A 10,602-nucleotide genomic window follows, 5' to 3' on the forward strand; every position below is an offset into this window, starting at 1 on the left:
GTTCTCGGACACTAAATTACAAATTTGTTTCACTTAAAAATTGGTCCTAAGCTGATTTTGTGTCAATCATGAAATAATTTAGCAAAGTTTGTGCAATTCTTTAAAAGAAATTTCAAATTCAATGAACTCTTGGGATTCTTCTTTAATTTCTGATTAATTGACAAAATAATCAAGGGAGGGAACAGGACCACCACTCCCCCCCCCCAAAAAAAAAAAAATCTAAAATATAATTTTGTTTTATTACGTTAGGAGTGTTATAACGTTTTCCTTTTGCCTGTTTAGGTCATACCAGCTTTTTAAAACTGTGTTCCCTTTGATGCCATAATGTTGTTATTCTTGAAACATACAATCCAAAAACTTGCATGTTTCATATCTTGCTGATTAGAGAAGTCAATGCTTACATTCTTACCACTGCAGGTTATCCTTGTGACAGAACAGTTACTGCTCCACTCCAACCATGGCAAGTCACCCATTGGTATACTCACTGCTTCACTTCAACTATTATCTTCAATGGGTAAGTCTTGAAGGTTTATCCCATATCAACTTAAATTGAACTTGATTTGTCTAGTCAAACAAAACTTGTCCCCATACACAGGCCATATCTCTCTCCATCGTGTTTTTATTAAGTTAGGTATGTAAAAAACAAAATTGAAATAGATGCCAGATTGAGAGGTTTACAAACATAATAATCAACAACCCTAGATGTAAAAAGCTTATGCTGCCCATTCCATTGAAACTTTGGCCAACCGTGTTTGTTTGCTACCAAAACATAAAAGGAAAACCGTGCAAATTCAAGGCGTTTTTGTGTGGATTATTGTATTCTACTTAGAATTATCTATTTAACCATATGCATTTCATAACATACAGTTTCAAACGCTTTTTAAAGATCAATTCCACTGATCCAATGCAACATGTTTCTTTAAACACACTTAATAATCAGACAACCCTAGATGTTAAAAGCTAAAGCTGTCCAGTCATTTGAAACTTCTTAACCTTGTGTTTTTCAATCCTTAAATAATTTCTTTAAGAGCAAATGTGCCATTTCTTAGTTTTCACAAAGACAGGTTGGTGCTGTGTTGTCAACTGTCTTTCAAAAACTTACCAATCTTGTGATTTTTAATATTGTCACGTATTTCTTTATTCTGTCCCTGTTGCCAGGCTGGTTGTTTCTTTGACAGAGTTTGCTGCTGCCTGCACAGATGATGAAAGTCTAACAACTTGGAACATGTCTAAAAACTCACTGCAGGCTATCCATGTGACTGTAAAGATTGTGCTATCTAGAAACTCAATGCTTCACTTTAACCACTGTAGTTCATCCATGTGACAGGAACCATTATCTTCAATTGGCAAGTCTTAAAGTTTTTATCCAATGTCTACTAAATTTGAACTTTACTTCGCCTCATCAAACGAAACTTGTCCTGTTTACTGGGGTCAGATATCTCTAGTTTTTTTACCTTATCAAGTCCTGGGACACTGGTAACTAAACAAATGTTTTTGTAACCTTTAAATTGTTCCCAGGCTGACTTTGTGTCATTCATGCAACATTACCAAAGTTAGTGCCATTCTTTTAGAAAGATTGCAAATCTAATAACAGTTCAAGATCCATTTGTTTCAAGTTTAATAAATTGTTCTTTCTTGGGATCCTTCTCTTTTAATTATATTTTTTGTTCAATTTGTCAATATAATCAATGGCCGATCAGGGGGGCTTGCCTCCCCCTAACAACTCTGAAAACCAAGGTTTTTTGTTAAGTTAGGATGGTTACATTTTATATTTGAAATTGGCGCCAGATTGAGAGGTTAACAAACCTAATAATCAGACAACCCTAGATGTAAAAAGCTAAAGCTGCCCAGTCCCCTGAAACTTCTTAACCTTGTGATTTCAATCCTTAAATAGTTTTCCAGAGCAAATGTGCCATTTCTTAATTTCAACAACATGTTGGTACAGTTTAGTCAACTGTCTTTAAAAAAACAAACCAATCTTGTGATTTTGAATAATGTGCTTGATACTTTCATGTATATGTCTTGATTCTGTCTCTGTTGCCATGCTGGTTGTTTCTTTGACAGAGTTGGCTGCTGCCTGCACAGATGATGAAAGTTGAACACCTTGGAAAATGTATAGGAATTCACTGCAGGCTACCCAAGTTGCTATAAAGGTTGTGATATAGAAACTTCCTGCTTAACTCCAAACACTGTAGTTCATTCATGTGACAGCAACTATTATCTGCAATGGGTAAGTTTTATCCATATCTACTAAATTTGAGCTTTAACTTGTCACATCAAACAAAGCTTGTCACGTTCACTAAGGTCATATCTCTTTGGTGCTTTGTTACCTGATCCAGTCCTCGGATACTTGCAACTAAAATGTATTGTTTTTTATGTGTAATTGTTCCCATATTGATTTAGTGTAAATTGTTTAGGTCTCAAAATCAAATTCGTGATTTTGTGTAAATTTTTGAGGTCTCGAAATCAAATTCGTGGAAAATTACTTCTTTCTCGAAAACTACGTCACTTCAGAGGGAGCTGTTTATCACAATGTTTTATACTATTAACCTCTCCCCATTACTTGTAGTCAAGAATGATTTTCTGATGATAACTATTTTGAGAAATTACCAACAGTGTCCACTGCCTTTTAAACAAAATAACAATCTAATGATAGTTCAACTCTCATTTGTTTCAAATGTAAAAAAAATAGTGTACTCTCTTGCGATCCTTCTTTTAAAATTAGTTTGTTTTTCTTCTTCAAACTTGTCAAAGAACAAGGGCTTATCACGGGGGCCATGGCTCCCCGCCCCCCCAACTCTGAAAAAAATAAGTTTTTATTAAGTAAGGAATGTTACATTTTTCGTTTGAAATCGACGCCAATTTGAGAGATTAACAAACTTAATAATCAGACAACCCTAGATGTAAAAAAGCTAAAGCTGCCCAGCCCCTTGAAACTGCATAACCTAGTGGTTTTCGATCCTTACTTATTTTCAAAGCCTATGTGCCATTTCTTATTTTTCAAAAACTAATCAATTTTGTGCTTTTTAATAATGTCATGTATTTCTTAATTCTGTCTCTTTTGCAAGGCTGGTTGTTCTTTGACAGAGTTAGCTGCTGCCTGCACCGATGATGAAAGTCTAACAACTTGGAACATGTCTAAAAATCCACTGCATGCTATCCACGTGACTGTAGCTTAAAGGTTGTTCTATCTAGAAACTCGATGCTTCATTCCAACCACTGTAGTTCACTGTGAGGCAAATATTATCTTCAATGGGTTAGTCTTAAAGTTTTATCCATATCTATTCAATTTGAATTTTACTTTGTCTCATCAATTAAAACTGGTCCCATGCACTGAGGTAATATCTCTTTGGGTTTTCACCTTATTAACATGGTTGGCCATTTTTTGACTCTTGTTGAGATGTTGTGGCCGGTTTCCCCGATGTGTACTATACTGCAATCACAGGGAATATGGTAAACGCCGGCTCTGTCTTGAGTATCTTGCTTTTCCTTGTGTGTATGGAGTGATACTTGAATCTAGCTTGGTGCTCTGTGGAAGGTCTTGACTTGAGCTTGACTAAAGATACGTTGAAGATTGTGAGAAGTGTGGCCGATGGGAGGGTGATTGCAGCCTTTGAACTCTGGTCGTTCATCTGGTGTGAGGCTAGTCTTGGGTTTGCTGAGGTTGAATGTCTTGTATCCGTTGAGTTGAGGTGATGTCTTGATGTGGTGTAGTTCCTGCTTCAAGCTGCCCTTCTCACAGGTGTTGAAGGCCCGGCAGGCCAAGGTGTTGCAGACAGCGGACTTGAAGCGAAGATGATGGAATGAAGAGTTGTGAAGGTATCTGTCGGTGTGTGTTGGCTTGCGGTGTACCGTGTGAGCTAGAGTGCCATCATCTTGTCGAGTTAAATGCCTCAAAATCCCATATAATTGTCTTGTTACTTGTCTGTGAGGAAGGAGATAGTGTTGTTTTGTTCTTGTTCCATGGTGAAGTGGATGCGTGGATGTTGACTGTTCAGGTGATGGAGGAACTCTTGGGGTGTTGTCTTGCTGTGGGGCCTAACCACAAGGTGTCGTCAATGTAGTGGAGCCAGAGGTTGGGGTGAAGATCACCATTCTCGATCGTATCTAGTTCAAATGCCTCCATGAACAAATCCGCCAGGACCGGGGATAGAGGAGATCCCATGGCGGCCCCAGAGGTTTGTTCGTAGAATTTGTCTCGCCACCTGAAGCTGGGAGCAGAGACGCAGGTGATGAGGAGGTCGTGGACTTGTTCTGGAGTGAGGCTTGTGCAGTCTGGTAGTGTAGGATCGGCTTGAAGGCGTAGTTTGGCGATGTTGCCTGCTTCTTAGGTAGGTGCTACTGAAGCTCCACCACCGCCAGCAGTCCAGCATTCTCCTGAAGACGAGCAGAGTATACTGTTCAAAACGTCGAGACCCAACTGGCTCTTTTTAGAGCCAACACTCACCCTAAGAGGTTTACACATGGTTGTACACGTCAGTTTACTATTTATTTATAGTTTCTTCTCATCTCTCCACATCATGCAAAGCTTCAAACAATATTTAGTGGATCAGACAACCCTAGATGTAAAAAGCTAAGCTGACCTGTCCCTTGAAACTTCTTAACCTAGTGATTTTTATTCTTATTTTTTCCAGAGCCTATGTGCCATTTCTTAGTTTTCACAACAAGTTGGTAATGTTTTGTCAACTGTCTTTTAAAAACTTACAAATCTTGTGATTTTTAAAAATGTGTTGATAATGTCATGTTTTTCTTAATTCTGAAATTCACTGCAGGCTATCCATGTGACTGTACAGGCTGTGCTATCTAGAAACTCAATACTTCACGTTAACCACTTTAAGTCATCCATGTGATTGCAACTATTATCTTCAATGGGTAAGTCTTGAAGTTTTATCCCATATGTACTCATTTTTAATCTTAATTTGTCTTATCAAACAAAACTTGTCCCGTGCACAGACGTCATATCACATTTTTTTTTTATCCTATCGATTCCTCGGACACTTGCAACTTAACAACAATTTGTTTTCAATTTCAAATTGTTCCTGAGCTGAGTGATATTCAAGAAGTATTATCAAACTTTGTGCCATTCTTTTAAAAATGAATGCAATCTAATGATAGTTCAACTCTCATTTGTTTCAAGTTTAATAAATTGTTCTCTCTTGGGATCCTTCTTTTTTTTAATTGATTTTTTTCCACAATTGCTGCATGCACAGAGGACAACGAAAGTCTAACAATTTAGGACTTGTCTAGGAACGCACTGCAAGCTGTCCATGTGACTGTAAAGGTTGTGCTATTTAGAAACTCATTTCACTCAAACCACTTTAGGCCATTCATGTGACAGCAACTATTATCTTCAATGGGCAAGTCTTGAAGTTTGATCCCATACATCTACTCAATGTGAACTTGAATTTGTACCATTAATAAAATTGAAAATCCAATGATCTCTTTACATTCTTCTTTAAAATTGATTTTGTTTTCAAAATTGACAGTATAATCGAGGGAGGGGGACCAACGGGGGCAATACCTGCTCCCCCAACTCTTTCTGTTATTATCATGTTATGACCAAGCACTTTTTGTTTGAAATGGACGCTTTATTGACAAGTTAACTAACTTTATACTCGGACTACCCTGCATGTAATCTAAAAGTTTATGTTTGTCTCATTAGGGCAACCCAGCTTTATTAAACTTTTTCTCCTGAGTGACTGATTGCCATATTGGTAAGGTACTTAATATCATGCAGTCTATATCGATTTGCATGTTTCATATTTTGCTGAAAAGTTAACTCAATACTACATTCTTACCACTGCAGGTTATCCATGTGACGGCACAGTTACTGCTACAGTTGCTGCAGGTCATCCGCACAGGCACAGCTTGTCCAAGTATTAAGTCACAAGGAACTGGAGTGTATAATGTAAGCCTTTCTTTCATTCTAAAGGGCCAGTCACACTGCAGCAATAAAGATAACAACGCATAGAAATTTATTCAACCAATCGTTGGCGTGCATTGTAATGCTTTCATATTCGTTATCGAGGCCTTTAAGCCACCCCTTTACCGTTTCTTTTTAGGACTAACTGTTCTAACATCAGGCTGGCCACTTTTTTTAACTCTCTTTCAATTTTTAGTTTTTTACCCAAGTCTTTTCTTCCATGTTATCTTAATTAAACTCTTGCAAGTTTTGGATCAACCCAAAAGCACACTCTCTCCAGTCCCTTAAAACTTTTCATCTTACTGATTTTCAAACAGCCAAATGTTTGTGAGCTGCTTTTGTGCTTAAATCCTCTTAAACTGTCCTAACCAATTGTATACAGACAATTTTATCCAAGGCTTGACTTTGTTTGGATTGGTCATCCAGTTGGTTGTGATGTGGAAAGCTCCAAACTCATGTTATGTTTACCGAAAATCATTTGTCAATTATTTGGTATTTGCAGGAAGTATCAACCGGGCTTTACATGTGTTGATATTTGATGCTTTTCATGTAGTGGGTTGTTTTGGTAGCTCACTATCTTGTACCTAAGTACACCCTTGCAAGCAAACAAGCATATACGCGTTTTTGTGTGCGCTAACTTGGTGGTGCCTGCGGAACGAGTGGTGCGTGCGGATCGAAATGGTGGTGCCTGCGGAATAAAACTAAAGGGACCTGGACACGTGCACGTGGCATGTGGGGTCCTACTTCCGGCTCGCTCCACTGAGTGGTTGATCTTAAAGGTGCATTCGGGCTCCTCATCTGCTAGGATGGTGCCGGTGTAATCACAAATGGTTGACCAACGGAAGTAGTCCCTAAGTTCTTTCCAACTAGGGACCGCGCTAGTACAGTAGGGGACTGTCCCTCCTTTTGGGATGGCGGACCGGACCCGCCTTCGGGCGGTGCAAAGGCCCTGATGATCTGGAAACCGTGTGGGGCAGGTATCCTGGGACCTTCACGTGGTAGCCCTGTTTTAGACGAACCTTACCAGGATGAATAGGCCAAATTTGAAACTGAAATATATTGCTTGTATAGGTCTACTTAACTATAAGATTGCCCTACAATCTTACTCTGTTCAATCAGATTATTAAAACAAGACTAATGCAAGAATATTTGCTTTGTTTTACATGTGAACCAACTGTGAGGTGGCATCTACAAAGGAACGATTGTCATCCATGACACAGCACCAAAGCCAACAGTGTCAGTTCTTAGGCGAGGCCTTAATAAATAATAATAATAATTAACCATTCTTATATAGCGCATAACACATAGAAATCAAACATGTCCCTAAGCGCTTCAATGAAGTCACCCAGGAAGGTTCAAGCTCAACAGAATGGAGGGCTGACACCTGTTGCAGCCTCGCAACCATCAACATATTGCACATTTTTCAAACATTTACAAAAAATCACAAGGCTATATAGTATAAAATACTGCCTTGTAAATTTATCAATCTTATCTGGCCGAAGTGCAACATGGCATATTAAACAAAAAGCACTGTATATTTATAAACCTTTGCAAAATGTTTGCAAAAATAAAAAATTACAAGGCGTTTTTGATGAAACTGTGCCCAAATATTCCACAAGACTATATATTTAAAGCCTTGCGTTTTTATCAAGTTTTGCTAAAATTGTGCAAAAAAATTACACAAGACTCAGAACCTTGCGTATTCATCAAATTTTGCTCAAATTTTCCCCAAAAAATTGACAAGACTATAGCTTTGGGTATTTATCAAATTTTTCTCAGATTGTGCCCAATAATTCCTCAAGACTATAAGACTTGCGTTTTTATCAAATTCTGCTCAAATTTTGCCCAAAAGTTCCACAAGACTATTGCCTTGCGTTTTGATCAAATTTTGCTCAAATTATCGCCAAAAATTCCACAAGACTACAGCCTTGCGATTTTTTCAAACTCATGTTGTGTCGTTCCTCCAAAATTAAGATGTTACTAAATTTACCCAAAATCATTTGCCAAGTATTTTTCCAAAAGTGGCAATCAGACAATCCTGGATAATCTTTTAAGTTTTCCTTTGTCTAATTAGGGCATCCCAGCCTTTATTACCAGCCCACTCCCATATTGGTGTTGTACTTTAAAACATGCAATCTATTAATCGATTTTCATGTTTCGTATTTAGCAGATATCTCCCTTATTTGAGTAGTTTTCTTTTTAAGCCATTCGTAGATGTCCACCTAAGTTTTTAAAGGCAGTGGACACTATTGGTAATTACTCAAAATAATTATTAGCATAAAACCTTTCTTGGTGACGAGTAATGAGGAGAGGTTGTTGGTATAAAACATTGTGAGAAACAGCTCCCTCTGAAGTGCCATAGTTTTCAAGAAAGAAGTAATTTTTAACGAATTTTATTTCAAGACCTCAGATTTAGAACTTGAGGTCTCGAAATCAACCATCTAAACGCACACAACTTCGTGTGACAAGGGTGTTTTTTCTTTCATTGTTGTCTCGCAAATTCGATGACCGATTGAGCTCAAATTTTCACAGGTTAGTTATTTTATGCATATGTTGAGATACACTAACTGTGAAGGTTAGTCTTTGACAATTACCAATAGTGTCCACTGCCTTTAAGAGCCAAATTATCATTGAACTCTTTTAAGTGTTTGTTTTTTCCGACTCGTTTTACTTCATTTTTGTTTTTTCAACTCTTTCAAACTTTTGATTTGTTACAAATTGGTTCTGGTACCCGTTATCTTTGAGACATATTTAATATTAAACAACTGATCATTCCAAACGATTAGTTAAGCTGGTGTTGGGTTTACTAATTGGAACTTCTTTTGGATGAGGACACTTCAGATGGAACTTCATTCATAGCTACATTGAACCTGTGAGTATTATAACAAATGTATTTACTAACTTCGCCACATCATTGAACAACGACACTACAGAGTAAACTTCAGCTGCAGCTACATTTGGACATGTGAGTATGAAAAAACTTTCTTGAAAAATCACGCCACACGCACAACATGGAACGGAGCATATGCGGCCCCAGGCCGACGGTCCTGAGTGCAAATCTTTATCAGAGCTATCCTTTAACTATCCTATTTCTCGCCCCAAAAACTCCTGACAAAACCTTCCCAAGAAATCGTCTCCCGAAAGTATCTACCAAGTAATCTCCTAAACGTAAGTTTTTATTTCAACTCTTTTTAAACTTTTTTTCAGCTCTGCCAAGCTCTGTCACCTCTTCCAAGCTCTTAATCAACTCTTCCAATTTGTTTTCTCAACTCTTCAAAGTTCTTTATAAATTTGTCCAAGTTATTCAACTCTCCCAAGTTCTTAATCAACTCTTTTCCAATTTTTTTTTTAGCAATATCAAATCTTCCGAATTGTCTTTACCAAAGCTTCGAAGTTGTTTCCCAAGTCTTTTAAGTTGTTTTCACATCTCTTCCAAGTTTTTAATCAACTCATCCAAGTTCTTCAACAACTCTTTCAAGCTCTTCATCAAGTGTTCCAAATTGTTTTCCAAGTCTTTTAAGTTGTTTTCCCAACTCTTCCTAGTTGTCTTAAAGACAGTGGACACTATTGGTAATTATCAAAGACTAGCCTTCACAGTTGGTGTATCTCAACATATGCATAAAAAAACAAACCTGTGAAAATTTGAAATCAATCGGTCATCGAACTTGCGAGATAATAATGAAAGAAAAAAACACCCTTGTCACACGAAGTTGTGTGCGTTTAGATTGTTGATTTCGAGACATCAAGTTCTTAAACTGAGGTCTCGAAATCAAATTCGTGGAAAGTTACTTCTTTCTCGAAAACTACGGCACTTCAGAGGGAGCCGTTTCTCACGATGTTTTATACCATCAACCTCTCCCCATTACTCGTCACCAAGAAAGGTTTTATGCTAATAATTATTTTAAGTTATTACCAACATGTCTTAAACACTACACTTTAAAGTTCTTAGTCAACTATTTCAAGTTGTTTTCGCAACTCTTCAAAGTTCTGAATCGACTCCTTTTCAATTTTTTAAAAGCAATATCAACTCTTCCAAATTGTCTTTACCAAATCTTAACAAGGTGTTTCCCAAGTCTTTTAAGTTGTTTTCCCTACTCTTAAAAGTTCTTAATCAACTCTTTCAAGTTTTCTTCTCAACTCTCCCAAGTTCTTAATCGACTCCTTTTCAATTTTTTTAAAGCAATATCAACTCTTCCAAATTGTCTTTACCAAATCTTAACAAGGTGTTTCCCAAGTCTTTTAAGTTGTTTTCTCAACTCTTTCACGTTTTCTTAAACACTACTCTTCAAAGCAATATCAACTCTTCTTTTTCAAATTTCTGTACCAAATCTTGCAAGTTGTTTTCTCAACTCTTCCAAGTTCTTAATCATCTATTTCAAACTGTTTTCTCAACTCTCCCAAGTCTTTTAAGTTGTTTTCCTAACTCTTCAAAGTTTTCTTAAACACTACTCTTCAAAGTTCTTAATCAACTCCTTTTCAGTTTTTGTTTAGCAATATCAAATCTTCCAAGTCTTTTTCTCAACTATTCAAAGTTTTCTTAAACACTACTCTTCAAAGTTCTTAATCAACTCCTTTTCAACTTTTTTAGCAATATCAACTCTTCCAAATTGTCTTTCCCAAGCTTCCAAGTTGTTTTCCAAGTCTTTTAAGTTGTTTTCCTAACACTACTCATCAAAGTT

General features: G+C 37.1%; 1 long non-coding RNA gene across 2 annotated transcripts; it reads left to right on the forward strand.

Annotated features, from left to right (window-relative positions):
* Positions 1–219: 219 nt before the first annotated feature.
* LOC117307356 lies at positions 220–6,150 on the forward strand. 2 transcript variants are annotated; one of them, XR_004521077.1, is made up of 5 exons: positions 220–514; positions 1,159–2,230; positions 3,069–3,256; positions 4,773–4,872; positions 5,807–6,150. It is a non-coding gene; the product is annotated as an uncharacterized LOC117307356 (long non-coding RNA). The 2 variants fall into 2 exon arrangements; XR_004521076.1 differs by having other exon boundaries at positions 4,773–6,150.
* Positions 6,151–10,602: the final 4,452 nt, after the last annotated feature.

The sequence above is a fragment of the Asterias rubens genome, chromosome 2 (genome assembly GCF_902459465.1).
Source record: "Asterias rubens chromosome 2, eAstRub1.3, whole genome shotgun sequence".
Classification (NCBI taxonomy): domain Eukaryota; kingdom Metazoa; phylum Echinodermata; class Asteroidea; order Forcipulatida; family Asteriidae; genus Asterias; species Asterias rubens.